This window comes from Cibotium barometz, chromosome 20 (genome assembly GCF_041138505.1).
Source record: "Cibotium barometz isolate CiBa-2024 chromosome 20, ASM4113850v1, whole genome shotgun sequence".
NCBI classification, from domain to species: Eukaryota; Viridiplantae; Streptophyta; class Polypodiopsida; order Cyatheales; family Cibotiaceae; genus Cibotium; species Cibotium barometz.
In genome coordinates, this window is record NC_141065.1 from 46,686,120 (window position 1) to 46,710,829 (window position 24,710).

The following is a 24,710-nucleotide window of genomic DNA, read 5'->3' on the forward strand; positions in this document are numbered from 1 at the left end:
TGAATTTGCCTCTTCCACTTGCGTGTTGTTGTTGTTGTTGTTGATTCTGGGACTGTTGTTGTTGCTGCTGCTCTGCTGACCATAATTCTGATTACCTGTTCGGCCACCTCCTTGACCGCGTCCACGGCCTCCTCTACCTCGTCCTCTTCCTGAACTCGTGTAGAAGGCATGTTGCTCTGACTGTTTTTGCTTTGTGAAGACTGTTGGTCTTCACCCAAGTTCTTCTCTTCGATAATCAGCATAGACACCAAATCTGTAAAGTTGGGAATGTTTTCCCGAGTCTGAATAGACGTCTTGAACGCCTTGTATTGTGGCCCGAGACCACGTAGATAGACTTCCACCTTGTCATCATCATCTACTGACACACCAATAGATGCAAGGGATTCCACAATACCCTTTATCTTCAGCGCATAGTCATTCACAGACATGCTCTTTTTCTCCACAGTATGAAGTTCATTCTTCAACTGTATCTTGCGTGCCTTGGTATTTGTTTCATAAAGCTTTACCAAGGTGTCCCACGCCTCCTTGGGGGACTTGGCATCCTGAATGTGCCCAATCATGGTGTCCTGTATACTAATGGATAGCCAATACATAACCTTCCTGGCTCCTTGGTTCCAGTCTTTAAACTCTTTTACATCTGCAGCAGTCGGATTTATATCCGGTATCTCCGGTGCCTCTTCATGCTCACCTTCTATGTAGTCCCAATAGCCTTTTCCCATCAGGAAATTCGTCAACCTGAACCTCCAAGCATGGAAGTTATTCTTATCCAGCTTCTCAGCCACAATCTGTGTTATGCCATCATTAGACATCTTGCCAAACACACAATTTTACCAGAAACTGCACTCTGGTTTTCCTGCACAAACTGCTGTATTTTCTGCACAGTGGTACTGTAGTACTCTCAAATGTCACCAACAGTGACTTCAATGTGCATACATACACCCAATGGCAACTGTAGACCTCTTTCCAGCACCCACAGTGTCTGCACAGTCAATCTGTCTTCCTGCAGTTCTTAAAACAGAGTTCTGCAGAGAATCGATGACTTACCCGCAGTGCTCGAAATCGCCTCCTTTCTGAAAAACGGAGGTCAAGACGCGCCCGAAACGCGTTTTCGGCCCGGAAAGTTCAGTCCGAATGACAGTTCGAAGGACTATATAGTTGCCCTTTAGCTTTACTCCCGCGAAGAAAGCTCCTCAATCAGAGACCGTTTGCCGGTGCCTCCCGTAGAGCTCCCGACAAGGGTGTAGTCACCAACACAATAGGGAAGAGTAGTTGAAGCTCTTACCCTCGTACCGCTTCCTGTGGTTCTCTTGCTTGCAGCTCAGCCCTTAGCACGAACCAGGCTCTGATACCATGAAAAGATGCAGGGGGGAAGAGAGCTTGAGCTCTTGCATGCACACACACACACACTCACAAAACCCTAATAGAGAACACACAAGGTGAGAGGCTGAAATCTTCTTCTTCTCTACTCAACACTCAACACACCATATACAAGAATAAGAGTACTCATAATATGAAAGGTACTCAACCAATACATACACGGGTTCTCTATAGTGTGAACCCGACTAAATGAGCTGGCGCTATAACCATGCCAGTCTCTAGAATGGCTGTCACACAGCCTGTCATCCCACTGGCCGCATATCTCCCATGATCTCACCAACCATGCCAGTGGTGTAAGTGTGGGGCCTATCCCCCAGGCGGGTCATCAGTGGCCACCGCCTCACTAGACGAGCTCGATATCTCAACAACCTATGCCTTTTATAACATCAAGGCTATATAACAAACCCAAAAAGTCCAAAAGATTCAAATTTTGGGGGACAACTGGGCAGAGAACCCTTGACTCAACATAAAATAGGAATTAGAAATAAAGGGAGAGTCCTCCCTTGATGGCCAACATGCTGGTGAAGATCTTCTTGATGTAGCTCATAATGTCAATGTTGCTCTTGATCTTCTTCATGTGTCGATGTAGATCTTGATGTTGATGTAGCCCTTGGACTTCTTCATCCTTGATTTGATTGTGTAATGAAATCCATGTAGGCAAAGATGGATCATATTCTCAATGTGTTCATAAAGCCTGACATGATGATGATGCATGTCCCTTTCAGATGATAATGCACTAAATCCGCTTAAGGAGGTCTTAGCCTTATCAACAATCAATGGCCAGTGTCTTGCCCTTATACAACTGATTTATGAGCATGATAGATGAGGTACATGAAACATATAAGCTCAAAAATCCCATTGTCCCAAACAATGCTGATACAGATTTATACTCGATTTTGGATTAACAAATTGACCTCTCAAATCAAGGGGCAAATCTGATTTGATACTTTACAGGGGTTTAGCAACACTTGAATGTGAGATATAAACCATTAATGGCCCTAAAAACCTCAGATGATTAGCACTAATCAAGGTGAAAACAATTTTTTGTATTTGAGTAGAAAATACCCTGATTTGGAGAGCATTGTCGGAGGAGAAAATCAAGGGGTTTTTTCAATATGAACCTTTGGCAACATATAGCAAGTCCCCATTTGTAGTGCAGAAGAGGGGGCAATTTGAAGTGTAAAATTGAAGCCCTCTCACAAATCCTCTTCAAAAAGGCTTCAAGAGGCACTTATAGCAATAGATCTAGTTGTGTTTGAAGCCTATAAACATGAGATTAACACTTATAATCATGCATTAATCTCACCTTTGACAAAGTAGCTTCTGTGATGCACCCATAGTCAGATCTAATAATTGGCAGCATTTTTTCAAAAAACCGATCATGCAAACATATTCGCCATCTCTTGAAAACCCCTAGGTGAGATGGGAGTCACTTCAATTTAAAAGGATTAAGCCGCCATTGCAGTTTTTCCCAAAATAGTTGCGTTTTGCCGGCTAGCTGCACATGTGAATCTGTTGAATTGAGAGTGATGCTGGGTGTGCCTATGAATTGTTGTGAAGTCCCAAGTTGAAGATTTTGATTTGGTTGGGTGTAGGAGGAGCATTCAAGGTGGTAATGGTAGGGGGTAGAAGAGGGAGATGACCTAAATGAGAATAAATGGTGAAAAATGATAAAATGGGTAATTACCCACTAATCATGATTAGGGTATGTGATGAGATGAGCAAAGATTAAGCACGAATCATTGAGAAGCATGGCTCTGATACCATGTTGGTAATTACAGTTTCAACCATGGAGCTATGGATGATGAAATCTCTCCATGGTTGAGGAGGAAGAAGAAAAGAGAAAAGAGAGAGCAAGTTAGGCACAACACAAAGTGATTGTATTATGAATGATATGGGAGATGATTGAACCACCAAGTACAATATCCTTTTATAGTTATTAAACCCTGTCTTTTGACTCTAACTAAGAGGTTGTTCACACCTAGAGTGTTCACACCAAGTTGGTTATAAACCTAATGACCGAATGCTCGTATCCCCAATGTCACAAGATATTTTGGTGTATTTCCAACAATGGGTAAGAGCATCATCATCTCTTCCTCTTCTTGGTTTAGGTAATACACCCCTCGGTAGCTTCGAGAGCTACACATCTCTGATTGAGGAGTTGTCATCTCGCAAGCTTGGAGGTGCCTGTGTGGTACCTAGTACTTCGTACTATAGTTGTGCAACCAGGTTCACGTTTTGGGCACGTTTCGATCTCCGTTCTGTCATTGCAAGGTATTTTCGATGTTTCAAGAAGTTCTCGTTGGAGAAAGAACTCTGGTGATTGCAATGCAGTAGTGCAGACAATGTTCTCGTTGGAGAAAGAACTCTGGTGATTGCAATGCAGTAGTGCAGACAATGTTTGCACATGTATTGTTAACATTGGGTGTATGTACATGTACTCTAGTCAGAATTGGTGACATACAGGTCATGCTGAAGTACCGTTGCTAGCAGTTACAGAAGAGACTATTGTGTTATAGGTTACAAATAAAAATTGTCTGTTTGCAGGTTTCTTATTGTTGTTGCAGGCAAACATATATGATGGACTCAATCATATTTTCAGTTAGAAGTTGGACAAGAACAACTTCCGTGCCTCGAAGTTTAGAATGACCAATTTCCTAATAGATAAAGGATTTCGGGACTATGTTGAAGGAAACAATGAGGAGCCTCCAAAGTTGTCTGAAGACAATGCCACTCCAATAGATGTTGAAATATACAAGTGAATAGGGTGTGTGCAGGAACAAGCCCTTAGCAAGAGGCTGTAAAAGAGAATCTGTAAATGAGTGAGAAGCTGTGAAAAGGTGAGAAGTATCTATTGGGAGAGAATAAAGGGTAGCATGAGAAGATTTAGGATGTGTGGAGATATTTTGGAAAGAGGTGGAGAGAATCAAGAAAAAGAGGTGGAGTGAATCAAGGAGAGATCACTGGGATTAGATGCTTGGATGTAAACTCTATAAATTGAGGCATTGGCCTAATGAGAATTTGTTGGTTTTTGATTATCCATGCCTACATTAAGCTATCAGTTAATTGCTCACTAATCACATCTTAATTATCGTCTAATCTCTTTTCTAATAATGTTGATTCTAGAATTTGATCCACCATAGCTCATCACATTGCTGCAAATTCAATATGGTATCAGAGCCTAGCTTAGAATCCATCAAATTTATGAGCCCATTATCTTGCTAATCACATAGTTAATCAAGATTAGTAGATAATCAAGTTTTACCTCTTTTTTCAAATAGCCTTCTATACCCACAGCTGGTGGAGGGGCTTGATCTCCCTCCAAGCTTAACAATAGGCTTCAAGCCTTTAGCCACACATAGCCATACCCCTTGTGCTTCAGCCTATCTAAACAAAACGCCAAACCGCCATCGCATGCTGCCAATTTTTGCTAAAAAGCCAGGGCCGTTTTTTCTAAAGAAAAATGGAGATCTTGTCTACACTAGATACAATGGCTCTAATTCCTCTTGGCTCTAGGGGTTTTCAAGGGTGCTCTACAAGAAGCTGGTGAAGACAATTTTTTATTTCATCAAGTCTACAGTGAGATCCAAGCTCTCCATAACTCATATTACTTTTAATATCATATAGAAACTACCCTTAAATTTTCATAGTAAAAAAAAATCATTTACTATTTATTATAATACAAATTTATAATTTCCAGCCCTTCTTAATAACTAATAATTCGTTAATTATGACCATTAAAACTAACCAAATAAAGATAAATATTTTTTTGTAGATAGAACAAAGTAATACTCATCTTTGATAAACACCATTGCTTTAAATTTCATCATTAACCTATTTTAAATAATATTTAACTATTTCTATAGTAAATTTAATAATTAATTAATTAATATCAAAAAATATTCAAACAATTCCAAAAGTTCAGATTAGGTTTCTCTTAATATTTTGTTACTTTTTTTCAAGTCATATTTTAATTATCATTAATATATTATATAGTTCCTTTGTAAAATCAAGTGCAACCATTTTTAATTAATTCGCTTAATTCACCCATTAATCTTATCTTTTATGTGTTTAATTATTGCAACTCAATGCATCTAAGTATAATAAATATATATTCTTAAGTTTTTAGTTAATTATTCATTAGTTCTATTAATATTTACTAAATATCATATTGAATAACTACAAAAGAGTACTAGCCTTAAGTAAATTAGATTGTTTTGGCAACTATTGCTGTAGATTGTGTCGTTTTTGCTTTGGGGACACCAATTGGATCAAAGATAAGCTACTCCCATGTTCAATTGCTCCATTATATCATGAATTTGTGTGTAATTAAGAGAATTGCAGCCCCCTAATATCCCTACTAATTACCCTTCTCTAGGGTTCTAAAATGCATAGAAATGAGAAAAACGGGTAGAGATGAATACATAGGCCTGTAGAAATGCTACCCAATGATCCAGTTTTGCTCTTAGTGCCCAAAAAAAGTGCAGCCATCTTCTCCCCAAGCCCTCAAAAGAAGACAAGTTTTTTTTCTCTCTCAAGACTACCCCCTTTCTAAAAAAAAATAAGGCCACCACCCCTTGATATCTAAAATGTTCAGTTGGGGCAAAATTTGGTCCTAAGTGCTCCTAGTGGTGCATACGCTTCCTAAATGCATAGAGCTACATCCCATTACATTTTTCCACCAAAGCATCGCAACACAACCTACACACGTCGCCTGTTAATAATAACAAAAAATAAATTTTTCGATATACATGAGATTTTGACCACCAAAATAACTAAGATGACTAAAAATAAGTATGAAAACCTAAAGAAACACACAAATGGGTAACCATCCTAATTATAAAAAATAATTAGCTAGAAATACTAAAAATAACCTTTTTAACTTCGAAAAATAGCAAATTTGGCCTAAAAATGCTCAAATTAGGCCAAAAATGGCCAAATAAAGCCCAACAATAAGGATTATCATGCTTGTGCATGTTTTTCCTCTTCTTCTACTGGTTCTTTGATATGCTACTTTGCCTCATCTAGGTGCTCTTGTTTCACTTGAATGTTACCCTTGGCATAAGCATCATTGTGAGAATGTGTATCATCATTATCAGCAGCAGCAGCAAGAGGAATTAAACGCTCCTGCTCCTCTCGTACTAATTGCTCATCATTGGCCACATCATCTTTTGAGCATGGCTGCTAGTGAAAAGCTGAGAGCATTCAATTTGAACCCTTAAGATAATATATAGATATAGATATAGAGATACTGCCACATCCATCGTTTTTAACCCTTGTCGTGTTGCCACATTCAACCCTTTTCAAACCTTAAAGTCATTTGTGTGTGAACCATGTTTTCTCTAAGTGTATAATAAAGAGAAATGGTGTCATTTTGTTGATAAACAAAAACATAAATTGTCCACTTTGAGGGCATGCTTGCAGGCCCTCAAAGTGGACATAGATTGAATTCCCTTGTTCTTTGATTCGATCATGACATGGATTGGATATTTCACAACATTTATTGGTACTTCACAAGAGGTTAAACTATGTCCTTGAAAAAGGAAAGTGAAAGTGGGCCTGGTTTGAGGTTACACAACCCACTTTTAGGGCATGCCGTGAAAGTGGGCCTAGTTTGAACTTTAAAAGTCATATAAATTTACTTGGATTGAAGTAGATATTTGTTGCTAAAGTAGAATTTTCAATGTTGGTGATTTGAATTTTAGGGCAAGTAATGCCCTCAAAGTGGGCTCGGTTTTGTTTGTTTGAGTAGTTTTCCATAAGCCTAAGCTGACTATTATTTTATGATTAGATGTAGTGCTTGTTGGTGGAAAGGCGCAATCAAAACCAACTTCCTTTAGGTATTTCTAGTTATTATATGTTTATTTGACTTGGTACAATTTTCAAGACTATGAGGTCATTCCTATTAATGTTCCTAGCAAAAAAATCATTACAAGGGTCAAATTAGTATGTAGTCATCCTTTTTACAAACACCACACTAAAATTAGCCGGCTACAAATACGGATGTTTTCACCATGACACATGTGAAATTAAATTTATAATTCACAATTAAATAGCGTAACATTTTCTTTTCTCACCACACAAGGATTAAACCTCCTTCCCACATTCAAAAGAGAGGAGGGCTATTATACACACCACAGTCAGAAATAATATAATTTATTTGATTACTAAGAAGGCTAAATTTTAGCACCATAAATGAAGCTTAAACCCTTCTTAAATGCATCAACATAAGAATACCAAACACAACATTCAATAGGACAACACTTCATCTTTGTATTGGTAGAGTTACATAAATAGTCTCTATAAGTAGGGACACCTAATTATAGTTCTATGAATGTGGCCAGAATCCCTCCACTCAATCTTCAAAGCATTCATCATCAATGAAGAAAGATCAAACATGATGTTTGTCTCGTAGCACTCTATGAATGTGGACACCTAATTATAGTTCTATGAATGTGGCCAGAATCCCTCCACTCAATCTTCAAAGCATTCATCATCAATGAAGAAAGATCAAACATGATGTTTGTCTCGTAACACTCCATCATACTTGGCACTAGTAGACATATACTTCGCCATCGCTTCAGCTGAAAGAGGAAGGGTGCTATACACATAACATCAAGATAAAGTAAATAAGATTTTCATCCCATCAAAAGAAATGAATTTGACAAGTGCATAACCAAAGAGAAGATGTCAAAATGCTCTATAATTCAAAGAGGTACAAAAATGCTCTATAATTCAAAGATGTCAAAATGCTCTATAATTCAAAGAGGTACAAAAAAAAGTGTCATACATTTTTTTTTAAAAAAAAGAGAAAACTAATTGTCGATAGTAGTGTGAAGCTCACTAGTCATATGGATTGTCAATATGTCCATGCCCATGCCATCCTCCCCAACATCTCTTATCTCCTCCATTTGTTCCTTGAGCCAAAATCTCTTTCGTGATAGAGATTCTATCAATGGTTAAACCATAGTAGATACAACAACTTCATCCACATCAAAGGCACAACATGGATGGCCAAATGCCATACAAGCTCAGAGTAAAGGGGCTATCCCACATCCCATCTCAAGCACAAGACCACGAGGAACACATATCATCTCCAAATAGCATTAAAGGAAGTATACACTTCGTACCACTTGAGCACGAATTGGACCTGGTGATGAGCTTGCACTATCATGTGTCATTGGTTGGTAATGAGTAACTCGACTGTTAAATGGTGTAATATGAAGCTTAGGAAAAAAGGATTGGCTCTCATTATAGAATAGAGTAGGATTGCAACCCCTCAGTCGGACGAAGTACATAAAAAAGCTATCAAGCTTTAACATGAAAGAAGTAAGACAATACACTAACATTAGCCTCTTGCAAGACAATTTTTACATAGTCAAATAACATGTAATCAAACATTATCCTTAATTTCTTAAATAGTTACTAATGCAAATCATACCTCGATGCGATGACCAGAGAAATCACAGTATCCATACGGCATCCACTCACAAATATGCACTCGCCTAGCCACCTCCAATCCCTCAACATGAATGTATCTTTCAACCCATGTTATACTTGGCCCTGCAGTTCACAAGCATTACCATCTTCAAATAAAATACTCCTCTTTGAAATAAGAACAAGAAAAGACTAGCTATTACATGGAATCTTACCAACAATAGGTAAAATTATTACTAGCCACCCAGAGTTTGCAAGTGTAGCTCCTGCTACACATGTCCCATAGTGGATATGTTCCTCTCTCAAGTCATTCCAAGGAGGCATACCATCAACACCAATCAACCTATCCCCAAAAGGGAATTCCAAAATAACAAAGTCTATAGTCCACTTTACTTATGTCCCTTTCGAACAAATAATCGATTAGGGCTCACCACAGAAAGAAGAAACTCATGGATCTTGGTGAATGGAGTATTCCTATGGGGCTTTTGAAAAATACATCCCCATTTGAATGGAATCGCCCACCACACCTAAAAACAAATGTGACCCCTAATCACAAAGCACTAAATCTAGCGATGCTGGAGGTTGGTAGACGAACTGCTCAATTGCCTTTGCCACATTTCCTATCATTTTTCACACGTTAGAATAACTATAATAATAAAGTGTGCTATACAAGTAAATGTAAACAACAAGGAAATTATTACCATGTGGCAATTCATCAACTATGAGCATTGTATCACCACCGACACCATCATCTTCTAGATGAACCACATCTAGTAATATATTAAGGAATAACTCTTGTTAATTAGACATACACGTATATGTCTTAAAAAACCAACTATGAGCATTGTATCACCACCGACACCATCATCTTCTAGATGCACCACATCTAGTAATATATTAAGGAATAACTCTTGTTAATTAGACATACACGTATATGTCTTAAAAAACCAACTCCATAAGATATGAACCTTCTAACAACTAGGATTAAATGTTTCACATTTAACTATTATAAACTAAAAGACATGGATAAAGTGATACTTTCTCTTATGGTTTGTTCTTTAGTATTTTTTCTATGTGCTTTTGTGCCTCTATTTGAATTTGCTTTTGTGCCTCTATTTCTATGTGATCACCACCGCTAGCACAACCACCACGGGTGCTTCGAGTACGAGCATCAAAAGATTCTCTCTTCACTGTTAGTTCATGGCCATTTGGCATGTCAATCTGCCAAGGACACTCGGCCAACTCGTATGAGTTGAGTGATCGCATAGACTCTAGATACATACATAGCTTTGGCATCCCAAAGTCTAGCCATGTTCTACGTTGAGATGGAATCTTAGGAACAATATATGTATTATGTTGCTCACCGTTTGGTTCTATGCTGCTTGGTGCATTGACTGCCTCATCCGTCTTGTATCCTCACTCCGTTATGTTACACTGGAGTGCTCCTTGCCTCTAGGGTGAAGGAAGAGCTCTTGATGCCTAGATGGAGGCAAAAAGAGATAGCCTTCACGATGGTTCTGTCTCACAAAAGGTGGGGTAGAAGAAGAAGCTAATGCAAGCTAAAAAACTACAAATAATCCTATCTAGCAAGCATGACCACAAGCAACAACAACAAGAGTAGCGAAGAATGGGAGCTTAGAAATATTCTATTGCAAGAAAATGATTATGTATTGCTTAGTGTAAAAAATGACAAGTGACTAGTTTTCACAATAGGCCGGCCAACTTAAAAATGGTTCGACCTTTGTTACTAGTCTTAAGCAAGCATGTACACGAAGTCCTTTGACTTTCCCTATTTGATATTAAGCTCAAGGGAAGGCCGATTTATATGTTCCAACACCATCTTACAAAAGATAAGTGCCTGTTCGAGTGGGTAAGAAGGCAAAGTGCCTTATGGTAGGTTGGGCGGGTGAAACCATGTTAACTTGGGGAATGGTTTTTAACGAAGAGAGTATATTCAATTTATAGCTTAATTGAATGATCAATTTAATTGCACGCACATGCTTTTTCTTGATCTACACACGTTCCATGTGTCTACTATCACAATTCATGTGACCCAAAGCCCTATCTTATGTGACTAGCACACAATGTGTGACTAGACCATGTGAGCCATTACATCATCCATGACCTCACCCACCAAAACTTAATAAGCCTTTGTGTAGTATAAGGATTTTGAGTTTCTTCCAAAATTGGATCATTTCAAACCTAATGTATAATATTGACATCATTTCTACCTTGGATTACGAGGGCTAGTGTCCCTTGGAATCGACCATATATTGTGGGTTTGTATGGATTAATCTTAGCCCATGCAAAACGTGCACATTGTAGGGCCATGCGAAGGAGTGTAGTGTTGCGTGGAGGAAAAGGAGTTTAGGAGATCTCAAATTGGTTGTGGGAATGCTCCAATATGCAAGATGTAACGAATGGGAATGCTCTTCCTATGCCATGTGATATGTGCAAACAACCCTCATTTTTGAAGTCCGCAAAACCCTTAAGAGGGCTTTTTACCTTTCAGATAAGGGCATACAAAATTTTACCCTTCAAAAGAAAGGCATATAGCTCAGTTAGTAAAATTGTGGGGTCCCTACGACGATGAGGACCCGGGTTCGATGCCGAAGGGGTACACGACGATAGCACACAAAAAATAAAAAATAAAAATTACTAGGGCTCCCTTCGAGGAAAAAATGCTAAATGTGTGCAAACAATTGAAAGAACTTTTCAGCGCCTAAGCAGTGTCATTCGTACAAAAGCTGGACACTGAGGATAGTGGACGGTGGGCACCCTCTGCAAAGGATAATAATAAAGAACCAGTATCTTAATTTATAAGGGACTCACTGAGGTGCTCTCGCAGCAACCATGGTTTTCCTGTAGGGCACTGGCTATGTACAGATTAATATCAAGCTTTGATTGGTCCCGATCTCCTATCTACAAAGGACCTCTGAACGGCCACACGCGCTACCACCTGCCGATTGCTATCACTGACCCACTGTTTTTGATTCCCTTGTATTTTGTATAAGGTAGGACAACAACACCGTAGTCAAATTTTTCTTCGGAAATTTGCAGGCATTTTGTCACCTCGGAAATGCAAACGACTTATTTTAACATTAGTCTCTGATTACCTGTACCTTTGAGATCTACAGTTCGCACAATTCTGATTTTTGTATGGCTTTGATTAAGGTAAGGCTGCACAGGATTCCCTTGTAAGGAAAGAACCCCAAAACCCACCTCTGCTAAGTCTCTGAAAACTGTGCTCTCCATGGCAAGCAAGCTTGGTTCGCAGAGTTTAACACCAGCTTTGGGCAGTTGTTGCTTATCTGGGTTTCTCATGTCCGCTCAAAACATCAAGTTTTGCCTACAAAACTGCTGCAGGCATTGTGGGCGTCTTCCCAAACAGCAGAAAAAAGCTTCTTGTCTACATGAAGACATCTACTCGTAGGGCTTTTGCATCTGGGTTTCTTCACATCAGCCGTGCTGTGCAGGGGGTTTGTTTACCCTCATTAAGTAGTCTGCAGAAAGTGCAATTGCCGGGCTATGGCTTATGGAGGGCATGCCTCCAGCCTCCGTGTGCAAAAGGTTACCAAAATCTTTAACAGATTTGACGTTAACCAAGACGGGCACCTCAGCAGAGAGGAGATGGCTGCCCTTGTAGTTGCTGTCAACCCAAGAGTGACCTTCAATGAGGATCAAATTGCAGCTATCCTTGATGAAGTTTTCCGCACTTACGGCGACTATATTGATGGGGACCAGGGCCTGAGCTTTGATGGCTTGCTGCAGACCTATGATGATGGTGCAGGAGACATTGACAGAGATTTCAATGCCCTGGGCCTGGAGTTAGATAGTGAAACTGAAGCCTATAGCAAAGATGGTGGGAATGAGACCTCTGCTGCAATTGTATTCTTAGCAGATGAAAGAACATCTTCCTCTAGGAGGAAAAGAACAGTTGGGTCATGGGCAGGATCGCCCAAAAATGGCATTGCATATGATGATACATGGGGCTTGATAGAAGAACTAGAGATACTCATCAGGCGGCTTGAAGGCAAGATGGATAAGAAGGGAAGAGGTGATAGTTGTGGTAGTGATTCTTGCACAGCAAGCATAGGATGGGCTAGGGATGTGGGTTCTACAGATGGCAGCACCACTAGTGAGGTGGTCATTGGTAAAAAACCCTGGCAAGAGCTTGGCCAGGATTATTCACAGTTCCAGAGAGGATTGGCTGAGATAAGGAAGAAAGCTGATCGATCGCGGACACAAGAAGAGGCTTTCGACGCGCACATGGCCACTGGTAGAACACTGTTTGATCACAGATTGTATAAGGAAGCTCTGGTGAGCTTCAAAAGAGCCACGGAGCTAAAACCCACAGATGTGAGGCCTCACTTTCAGGAGGGCAACACACTTTATGCCTTGGGTAAAACCTCGGAGGCGAAAGAAGCTTTTACTTTAGCATTGGATGCAGGGGAGATAGATGGGGATCAATGGGAGGGTCTTCTTCCTCAGATCCATGTTAATTTGGGCATCGCCTTGGAGGCGGAAGGAATGCTCTTGAGTGCAAGTGAGCACTACAAGGAGGCAGCCATCAAGGAGCCCAAGCATTACAGGGCTCTGAAGCTCCTGGGAAGTGCTCTTTACGGAGTTGGCGAGTACAAAGCTGCAAGAGAGGCCCTGCTTGAGGCTATCTTCTTGTATGCAGGTTATGCTGATGCTCACTGTGAGCTCGGTTCAGTCTTGCATGCTTTAGGACATCATGATCAGGCCATTATGGAGTTTCAGAAGGCTTTGGACTTGAAATCTGATCACATGGAGGCTCTCTACAATCTTGGAACCTTACTTAAAGACATTGGGCAGTATGGAAGGGCGGCCAGTACATATTCCAAGGTGCTCACCCTGCAACCAGGTAATTGGCGTGCTCAGCTCAACAGAGCAGTTTCTTTACTCGGAGCAGGGGAGATTGATGAATCAAAGAGAGCGTTCAAGGAAGCTTACAAGATGACAGGAAGGTCTGAGCTCTATGATGCAATGGTGCATCTCCGACACATGGAGAAGAGGCCTAAAGGTCTCTTAAGCTTTTTGAGAAGAGGTGAGGTGAATTCAGGCACAGTAGGGGATAGCTTCAGAGCTGAAGACAACTTCATTATAGTGGAGTCCGTTCGGTTCAGAAGAGCGAATGCAAGTACAACCCCTAGACAATGGCTTGCATCAGCTCTTGACATCAGACAGTTTCAAAGATGTACTAGATTCAACCGATGTGACATAGCCAATATGAAAAAAGAACTCAACCAAACTCTGCTACCTGTGTCCTCTTCACATGTTGGCATATCAGAGAAGTTGATTAGGAAAGAGGCTCTGGAGAAAGTTATACGGCGTCTGCTTCATTTCTTGAAGCCTGAAGCATATCAAGGAGCCATGAAGGTGATCAATGAGAAAGTACTGGCCGTGTTAGACCCTACAGGTTCAGGGAGAGTAGACCTAGGCATGGTGTTTGCTGTTCTTGCTCCGGTCTGTGGGGGATCAGTAGACAGAAGAAAGCATACAGCATTTGATGCGCTGGTCTTCCGCTCTTCCAAGAATATCGATGGAGAAATCTCAAAGCAAGATGCGAAGCAGTATTTGAAGATGCTGCGGGCAGCTTATCTACCTTCACAAGGGGAAATCAATCAGGGTGAGACTACCGGAGATGATGATCATGCAAGCTTATCATTCCCGGAGTTTGTTGAAATGCTGGATGATCCTGATTGGGGATTTGGGATCTTAAGTATCTTAGCAAAACTGGAGATGGAGGATCAGGTCCGTCATGGGCGGCAGACCTGTTCTGTATGCTGCTATCCTATCATTGGCCCCCGCTTCAAGGAGACAAAGTCTAATTTCAGCCTCTGTTCTTTATGCTACAGTAGCGGCAAGGTGCCCTCTATTGCAAAACATGAAGAGTTTTACTATTTCAAAGAGTTCAATAGTGAACTGGAAGCTGTCAAGGATAGACTCCAAATCTTAAAATCGCCTTTCACATCTTGTTCAGAATTGTAAAGGTAAAATTTGCATTCATTTCGGCAAATGATTGTGGAACTTGAAAGAATTTTAGTACAGAGTCAATAAATCCATCAGCATTTGCACAAGTATTACCATAGTAATTTGCTGAGAAATGAGTGTTTGGGTTGTCTTACTAGAGTTCTATTTTTTTCCTCAAGAAGTGTCGGCCATTGGGGTTCAAACTCATGACCTCTTGGGTAGGGTGGGTCTTACTGTGATAATGTTTGCTGCTAAAAAAAAACCTAAAAAAGCAGTGGATCGTGCAATTGGAAGCATGCTTTTCTTCAATGCATGTACCATTCTTAGATTTCTCTACTGAGCAAGGTTCTAGTGGTGTGGAAGATGCTCATAGATCCTCTCCACGATGAGTTAAGTTGAACGCTAAAATCCTTGCTGTTGTCTGCCTAATGATGAGAGACACCATTGAGGTGAATGCATAAGCAATGTAGAGGATCGAGTGTGATGCTGCATTAAGTTGGAAAAGCCATTTAGGATCAAAGTATAGGAGTTAAAGTTTTTGTGTTGTCTTCAATCCAGCCATAGCATGTCTTTGGGCATTCTGGGAAACACATGAAAGTACATGAAGCACAGAGACATGAAATGCAGGTGTTCTGCAGTATGTAAGGGACTCCCTTTCCCTTGTCTCTTGCCCCCCTGGTCATCTCCTCCTCCTCCCCCCTTCCTTTTGTCCTACTCCCTCCCCCTCGTCGTCTTGTCCTCCTCCCTCTTTTCCCTTTGTGTTGGTCCCTCCCCTTTCTTGTACCCCCTGCCTCTTCCTTCTCAGCTGCTCCTGGTCAGTGCCTGTGCCTGGTCCCATCAGCAGTTGAATCGTGGTTTCCGATTCCCCCCTTCTTCAGAGGACTCCATGGCAGTTGCTTCATGTTCCTCTACGGAGAACTGTCATTTTGGAAGTATACCTCCTCCTCTCATCTACTTTGGCGGCTTATTTTAAAGCCAAGACCTTGGTTTGCAAGATAGTTGGCAGCATACTTGCAAGAGGCAAATGCTCCTAGTGGACTCCGTAGGCGGAGTGTGGGTGCCTTCGATGGCTTTGTTGCATCTAGCTTGCTAGATGTGCCAAGCTGCAATACTGCTACAGATCTCCTATCTCTGGCACGAACCCAGAGTCCAATGATCAGTAGATGGGTCTGAAAGAGTGCACAGAGTGGAAGCAGAGTGGCACTAGAATGTGCTGAACAGAGAGTGCAAGAGAGAGAGAGATATGGAGCAAACTATGCTGAATATACTGAACCAAAACTGTCCCAAGCAAGAGACAGTGTTAGTCTCATAAGTGAGGGAGCAAATATGTACAAGACTGAATGAATAATGAGAGGCCAGCACCCACTATTTATAATGGGGAAATGTTGGCCGACTGGAGCTCATAAACAGGCCGACTGGAGCTGTTGGACATGGCCGACTGGAAAAATGCCAGAATGGCTGGGAAAAATCCCAGAAAAATAGTAAAAAAGGGGTGGCCAGCCCACAAACAAGGGCCATACAAAAGGGGACCAAAGGGGCACCAGAAATGGGCAGAAACTGGGGATGAATGTGCTAACAGGGTCTAGGATTGATACTACCGACGTGCAAAGGTGAGAGACTTGACGGGCTAGCCCCCCACCTTCCTCCTCATAGGCCATGACAAGCTCAGCCTAAGTGGCCCAAGTGATAGTGCCCCATGAAATGACGCAGGTCGAGGTCCTGTCCATCGTGAAAATGGGGAGAAATCGCTACCAAACCTGTTGAGCCCTTGGGCAATCCCAAATACAATGTTGCTGAGACTCCCGAGGGTGGCTGCACCTTGGATAAGTAGTTGGTCGACCGCCAATGGCCAACCACGTGCCGACCGCCAAACTCTTGTGTGCCAGCAGCTAAAGAAAAGAGGGTGATCTTTCGAGGCTGAAAACTATCCCAAAGCCTCTTCCAAAAATCAGAGAGAAAATGTCGTGAAAGGCCTTGTGACTGCCAGTGTGCTAGTGCTACCGGGGTGCGCTCAACCTCAAGCATCTGAATCCTACAGCCTAGCTGTACGGTGCATGCGAAGAAAGGGTACTCAATGTCTCCTCCTGGTCAGTAAGATCACTCCAAGTCCACTCCCCTAGGTCCCATTGAAGGCGCTTTAGGGGCCGGCTCTGCCAAATCCATAACCGTTAGAGTCTCTCCTTGGCCACCTTGGCCGGCGGGGGGTCAATGTGCTGTTGGAAGGTTGGCGATTTCGAGCGTGTGATCTATGGCTAGAAGGTGCCTTGGATTATCCCATAAGTGGAAGCATGGGAAGTTGAAGAGCCATATATAGGCTAGAGTGGCACCTTGTCATAATCATCTCCTCCGGCCGGTGTTTTGGGAGGCAGCTCACCGGGAGATGGGAGCCCGGTGGAGGGATGTTGTAGTGCCCGTTGGGGGTGTTTGTGGAGCCCGATGGTGATGCGTCTCCTATGTGCGTTAGTCTTCCGCTGCGCATTCTATCATGGCATCAGAGCCCGGGCGTGTGTGGTCCTGGGCGGCTCAGGCGTGTGTCGTCTTGGGCGACCCCCTCGCGCCTCGATGGCTTGCGGAGCTTGAATCGAGGGAGGGTGTTGGAAGGTTGGCGATTTTGAGCGTGTGATCTATGGCTAGAAGGTGCCTTGGATTATCCCATAAGTGGAAGCATGGGAAGTTGAAGAGCCATATAAGAGGCTAGAGTGGCACCTTGTCATAATCATCTCCTCCGGCCGGTGTTTTGGGAGGCAGATCACCGGGAGATGGGAGCCCGGTGGAGGGATGTTGTAGTGCCCATTGGGGGTGTTTGTGGAGCTCGATGGTGATGCGTCTCCTATGTGCGTTAGTCTTCCGCTGCGCATTCTAACATGTGCCACTCGTTGCTTGAAATCTGATCGCCCTCACCCTCTATAAGGTGCGGCCATTGAAGTCATCCAGAGGGGGCTCTGATCTCTCTAATCTGCCATGGGGTCCAATAGAAAAAGTGAGCAAAGCACAGCTCTTATCCGTGCCATGAATTGTCAAGAGAATATCATGCCTAGTAAACATGCCCAGCCATTGTGGGGGGGTTGGGTGTGGGATAGAGGTCAGCTGAAGGAGATAGCACAGACGGAAGCATAAATAGTAAACTTATGAGAGAGTGCAAAGGAGATTGAGAGAGTTGGACAAGTTCACCTGTATAACAACAACAAAGCTTTACAATGGAAATAGCCAGCAACTAGCAACTGAGTGTTGAACAATGTGCAAGGGAAGTGGATGATGGAGAGAATAATGGGGAACTCCTTATATAGTGCAATAGGGAACTTGCTGATTGCCTCTAGGGCTGGCCGACAAGCCTTGGACAAAATAAATAGGAGAAAATGTGTAAAATACCCAATAATAGGTATAGTCCCAAAACATAGAGATGCACAAATTCTAACACCCCCTCTGCAGCTCATAGTGTGCAAGAGCTGGAAGAAGATAAGTCGATGAAGATGCAACCATGGACCCTCCAACACCGCGAATACTGGAATCACTTAGGAGAGAGCACCCGCCAACTTGTTTCCACGAAACAAGATGCCACCACGAACAACAAGGAACTTTGCATGGCGGTGAATTCCTACACAAGTGTGCAGTGAACTCCAAGAATAGATGATGAGTTGTTGGACACACCATGCCCATAATCCCCAACTCTGGACGGAACACATCACGTCCCAAAAGCCTCGAACAATGAACTTGGAACAGATCCGGTTCATAATCTTTGCTGTACCAAACATAACCATGTCCTACTAGATGTCTAATGCTTGGAACTCCGAATCACGGTCCCCATGCACAAGTAAGTGGAGTTGCAATCAGTCCCCTCTCCCACCCACAAGCCTCTTTTGGCTGGAAGCACATGGGGGGAAACTGCATGTGTACTAGAGAAGTACACCATCTGGGTTCTCTTGAGCTGGAAGCGTCTTGGGAGCCCTGGAAGTGGTACTAGAATGTGTATCATAGCTTCATGCTATTATAAAAGGTGATCTTGTCCACAAGCTCTCTATCTCCTTTGCTCTCCCTCTCTTGTAGTGTCTATGCTTCCGCCTGTGCATACTCCAACACTATCCACTAATGTGGAAAAGAGCACACAACAAATTAGATTCCAGGTTCAACAAAGACCTGGGAAAATTAAAGATTATTAGTTAGGGTGTTGTACAAACAGTACTTGAAAACAGGTGACTTAGGGTTTGTGAAGTTAAGACTATTGAGCCATTCTTGGACCCACCAATGTGTGTGCGAATTCATACTTGAATCCCACTTAGCAAAAGTCTCTTGACACCACTTGACAACACCATGGTCATTGGTTGGCGAAGACATGGAGCACCGATCAACCTTGGGCCGGACACTATCCTCCCTTAGGGGATCCTGGATAATGCGCTCTTGTTTATCTTGCAGCCTTACTGTTGGTGGTGGGTAAAATTCTAGCCGTTCCGATGGCTTCACTTGCTCAAAGTCATCAACGCCGTCCGACTCCTTGTCGTTACTATTGGAGGACATCACGTCTTTTCCCTATTTTAATAATCACGTCTCTTCTCCACATGGCCCCTTACATCCCTAGGTGCACATGCAGCTCATCCTTGGGCATCTGGCTGCCCAGGCCATCTGCCTGACCTGCACAACCTGCTCAAACTCCTGCTGCCCAGAGCGCTGCCCATGCACTGCTTTGCTACTTGGTAGGGGCCCAGCCTGATAACACTGCCCGACCTGCACATGCTGCAGCGCTGCCCGTGATGTCCATCAGCGCTGTCTGCCCTTGGTTGTCTGGCCCTGGACTGGCTCAGCCGGCCTGCAAAGCCAGCCCCTTATGGGTTGGTTTTGGCCATAGCCCAAGCCACCCCGGGCCCCGGCCTTCCTGATGGCTAGTCCACACCCGCCTACTTTACCATGGCTGCCTACTGCAGGTCACCCACATGCCACCCAATTCACTCCGTGTTGCCTCTTTATGGGTGCCACTGTTGTCCCTTTGTTGCAACAAGATCGTTCATCACCTGGCTGTTCTCTTCTGAGATAACAAGCCTATGGGTACCTTGTCTCATGATTTCCACACAGACAAAAGCACAGCCCCAAAGGATATCATGATTATCTTCATGCCCGAGACAACCACCAAGGGTAAAAAGCTCGATGTGCTGTCCAGCCTGTATGAGGGTTTCTTCTCTCAAATTCTTGCGCATCCACGTGAGGGATTTCTCCCTTTCTTACTTTTCTGCACATCCATGTGGAGAAACCATGGCTTTCTTGCCAAAACAGCCCGCATGAGGGTACTATCTTGTACATCCTCCATGCCTCGGGTTCTAGCACTTGTCAGATCCAGGCTCTCATACCAATGTAAGGTCTCTATAGACCACGCCCAAGGATTATCTGACCTAGAACCAAAACCCTAATGAGGTTTCATAGACCCGACATCTGATCGCGACAGATTGCGGCTAGTGGCTCACCACCCGACCGTAGAGTTCTTTGGATTCGCCCCTAAGCTTGAGGTCCGATTGTCGTGAGCCTGCATGGTACTGATGGCCCCAACCTAGCACCTCATACCACTAGGCCGAACCTCTCACCTTGCAGCTCCACGGCCATGAGGTAGCCCTCCTGTCTACCGTATGGATACCTCAATAACTCATAAGTGCCCCAAGGTCACTTACATAGCAATAACTTGGCTCCCTTGTTTTGCTTTATTCATAAGCTTTAGCCCTAGGCTATTAATTTTAAGCTCTTGGCCAATCTAAAGCTTATCTTGCTAGCGCCCTTAGCCCATGTGTGAATCGTCCATGTAATCTTGGGGTTAACCCTAACCCTAATACTAGGTTAGTGCACGTCCCTAGCCCTAACCCTAGGCCTGTTGGGATGTAACACTGGAGCCGTCCAAATGTGCCTTGACTTGCTACATGATGCTCGGTTCAACCTTGCGGAGATGATCATTGCTTCCTTCAGTCCTATCTGTGGAGACCACAGGTGGCACCCCACTACTACGCCATCAGGTGTCTCTCGGTCAAGACGAGCTCTTAAGTTGAGGTGGCGACCCCTTTCTGAGTTTGTGTAGTTCTACACCACGCCTGCCCTATTCATCATAATGTAGGAGCAGCCATATTTGCTGTTCTGTTGAGTGTGACCCTCGAGAGGGAGTGGAACTCTCTTGGTGGCAACCACCAGCCAGAACCAAGTCATTGACTTCTCTCGGTTGGCAACTTGCACACCATGGATTCCATTAGCTAGGCCAGGCCTGTGGCGAGGATGGAGTTGGACTGCTTTGTCACAGAGAGCCTGATCGCTCCTATGATGTAGAGGGGAGAGAGGCTCACCTCTTTGTCTTCTTTCACATGAACTTTACTGCAGAGTGGGGTATTTATAGCTACGTGCACTGCGAGGATGGCCACCTGCTGTGGCCCGGAGCAGGGCCATTGCCGAGTGGTCCTATTTGGCAGCATGCATTCATGCCCATTTGGATTACCTTTGGGTTCAGATGGACAGTTATGATTCCTCGCCCAACCTTGCATGGAAATCATTGCGAGCCAAGGAAAGCTCATAACTTCTTTTGTTAGCCATGCAGATCATCTCATGGAATGTTCACGCCTTAGGCAGCACCTTAGGCCACCCACAAGGTCAAGATGATTGTGTGGAAAGAGTTACAACAGACTAGTAGGCGGTGACCTTGATGTGCTCTTGGTTTAGGAGCACCATCTCATTGGGGGCTGCACCCATCGCTGTCGAAAGCTTCCACAGGGCATATAGCGATACCCTCTGGTCTCTGGTGACTGGCCCCTTGGTAATTATGGTGGGGTGTGCATCTCCATCAGTAGCAGTAGAGCCAGCTCTTATCCCAGGTGATGGACTCGTACTACTATTCTTAGGTAGAGCGTAGTGGGTGATCTTCGCTCCAGTTCATTCAATTAATGCATACAATAGATTAGGTTGAAACACAAGTCTTATGTTTTCCGTTTTTGCAATAGTTAGTGTTAACTGCAGCACTATCAAGCACACTTCCACTTAGTATTTAACATTGGTATCAGAGCATAGGTGCTTTCTAGGTAGCCATGCATGCACGTAGCACATTAGGTTGCTAGGGAGAGTCTAGGCAGCAAGATCTATGTTTTTGTTTGTGGCCCGGGTCTACTCCTAAAGATGATGGAGTGAGCCTTAAGTTGCAACAGAGACTCCTCTCATGTGCCCTGAAACCTGAAGCTTGTCCACTAGCTAGCTTGACTTCCTCTAGAGCCCTATCAAGAGCTGCAACAGCAGCCCCAGGGGAAAAGGACACTTAGGTCTCGTCAATGTGCTGGCAAATTGTTAGGTTCTGATGAGGCTGTCCAGGATGTAGCAGTGGTGTGCTAGTGTGCTTGGATAGTGTTATAATTAATGCTAACTAATGCACAAACTAAAAGCACCCAAAGTTGTGTTTCAACTTAGTCTACTGTATATGTGCATATTGATTGAATAGACAATCATGAATATTTAAAATGATTGTACATATCAGAATTAAATCTTGTAAGACCCCTACCCCATAAATATACTAGCCAAAGGGTAGAGATGCTTACTCAGCAAATTCCAAACATTGACATAGATCCCAGCCTAACCAGCGGCTCCCCGAGGCTCAACTAGCTAGGGACAAACATCCGAATAGTGTGAGCAATTTGCCTACTTTCCTAAATTAAATTTAATTCAATTAATCTTGAAGACAGGTGCAACATCACACATATGCTCCCCTTTTCTCTTACCTTTTTCAACTCTCACGCGATAATCCAGTGCAACCTTGCACAACTTCAAAGAAAATTGTCCCAACTGAGTTAGTGTAGTGGTCAAGCTTATGATTTGTAACCTCTAGGTTATGAGTTCAAGTCCCACTAGGCTCTCTCATGTTATAAAGGGACACCTATGCTCGCTTGATGTGTTTGGTTGCTCGGGCTCTTGCCCCTTGAACACTCGAGTGACTCCTCCTCCTCGGGTGGTGGATCACCCGAGATAGGAGGATCCATACGAGACCCCTCTGCTGTTCCAGTGCTCGACTCATCGCGGTGGTTATGGGGGATGCCTAATTCGTGGCTCTTGCCCGATGGTACGTGGCCCTTGCCCGACCATGATAATTGGCTAATTGTTGGAAGGGGAAATCGGCTCCACCCACTTGAGTGGGCCTCGGGTGTGTACGAAAAAAAAGCTTCAAAGAAAATTAAATAGTCAAAACATATCTAGGTCATCTTTGCATTCACTCGTATTACATTTGGAACTCATAACATTTCATGTATCACAACATCACAAAGAGTATATTAGAATGACTTTACAATAATATTGTGTACCTTCATCTAAGATATACATTAGCAACATCGTGTCATATCATATCATGTCCAATCATATCATATCTTATCATATATTATTATTATCGAAGCATATGTCATATCCTCTACTAAAGCATAGTTTATATGAATCATATCATCATTCACAATCGATGCACGTTCATTCAACCATCTGTATGGATCATCTACATCATCATTAACAAAAAATGACCAGATGAATCATGTCATAACGTCAAATGTGCAAATGCAAGTGGATTATTTTGGCATGGCCTTTTGTGTGGTATACTAAGTTCCATCTCACAATTTTCGAAGTGCCAATCTAAATACATTCATGTAAGTACTCATGCTTACAAGCATCCATGCATTTGTAAATTACAATTTATCTAAAAAAAGCAAAATTTTTCTAAGTAGGTTAATTCAACATGTTCTCCCCAAGAAAAAATTATTTTATCACACGCAAGACTCGTTCCAGCACGCGCAATCTCTTGTGATCCCTCCCCCTGTGCAGCCGCTCCATCATCCCCGACCCGGGCCGCCGTTGCTTGCATCTCTTTCTCCAAAGCGGATCTATAGATTCTTGCCACGATTGTTGCCTCACTTGAGGCATCCACCTTGGTTTGCAAAATTGTTGGTAGCCCAACTGTGCGCGAATAACTCAGGGATCTTTTTCAGGCCAGCCTCATTGGCGAACCTGCAAAGATCATCGATACTCAGCCTCTGGGGCGCGGATACTACCAGGTGGAGTTCGACTTGCTATCGACGTCAAACCGAGTCATGCAGTTGAGTCCCCTTGCATTGCGTACGACGCAAGCCTTCTTTGCATGGTGGTAGCACAACTTTGATCTTGCGTCTAAGCCATTGGTTGGTGATTGAGGTTTCCTAGTGACAGTTTGCTTCCCATGCCTTCCTCTTCTCCCGGTGATTAGTGGTTCCATCAGGAGAGTGATGGAGTCCCCCTTGATCGCTACCTCGGCCTTGTGAGGGCAGTTGGGATTCCATCCCTCGGCATCTATGTGGCCTCGTTGGAGTCTGTACCGCATTCTATATCTATTCCTAGCCTCTGAGGGGACCCCATATAGTAGCACGTGGAGTATTCTGGCCTTCCAGGCCAATGCTTCATTTGCAGACAGATGGGCCATTTAGCTAGGGTTTGTCCTTAGGCGATAGTCCAGGAGATCGCCTCGGATGGTTCCTCCCTCCGTTTCTCGTGATGACCCTCACCAGGGGGTAGAGAGAGGGGCAAGCCCTCAGGCAGTAGAGCACCAGGCCTCGTTTTCGGGTGACCTAGCGGACGGTTGGACCGCACTTGGGGCGCTAGACGACCACCACCGAGCGTGCCAGGCTGGCAGATCTCACGAGGATTCAGTTTTGTTAGAGAACCGTTACGAGCATTTATCTCGGTATGTTTCCATTGGTGACACTCCTCTCCAGTCCCGGAGTGGGCCCCTTCGGCTCCACTAGTATGGTGGCCGATCCCTCATCGATATCCCCCCCTGACCCCCAGTGTTTTGAGAGGCCAGCCGGCCACTTTGAGCCCCCGGCGCGGGCCCCTCCCCTCAGCTTTCCTCTGAATGGATCCCTCACGATAGCACCCCTCCTTGGCCT

The 24,710-nt window shown here is 43.5% G+C and overlaps 1 pseudogene across 2 annotated transcripts; it reads left to right on the plus strand.

Annotated features, from left to right (window-relative positions):
- The first annotated feature begins 11,635 nt into the window (after positions 1 to 11,635).
- On the plus strand, positions 11,636 to 14,918 carry LOC147627941 (putative TPR repeat-containing protein At2g32450 pseudogene; annotated as a pseudogene). 2 transcript variants are annotated; one of them, XR_015268354.1, is made up of 2 exons: positions 11,636 to 11,828; positions 11,994 to 14,918. The product of XR_015268354.1 is annotated as a putative TPR repeat-containing protein At2g32450 pseudogene, transcript variant X2 (transcript). The 2 variants fall into 2 exon arrangements; XR_015268353.1 differs by having other exon boundaries at positions 11,637 to 11,828; positions 11,989 to 14,918.
- The last annotated feature ends 9,792 nt before the right edge of the window (positions 14,919 to 24,710 follow it).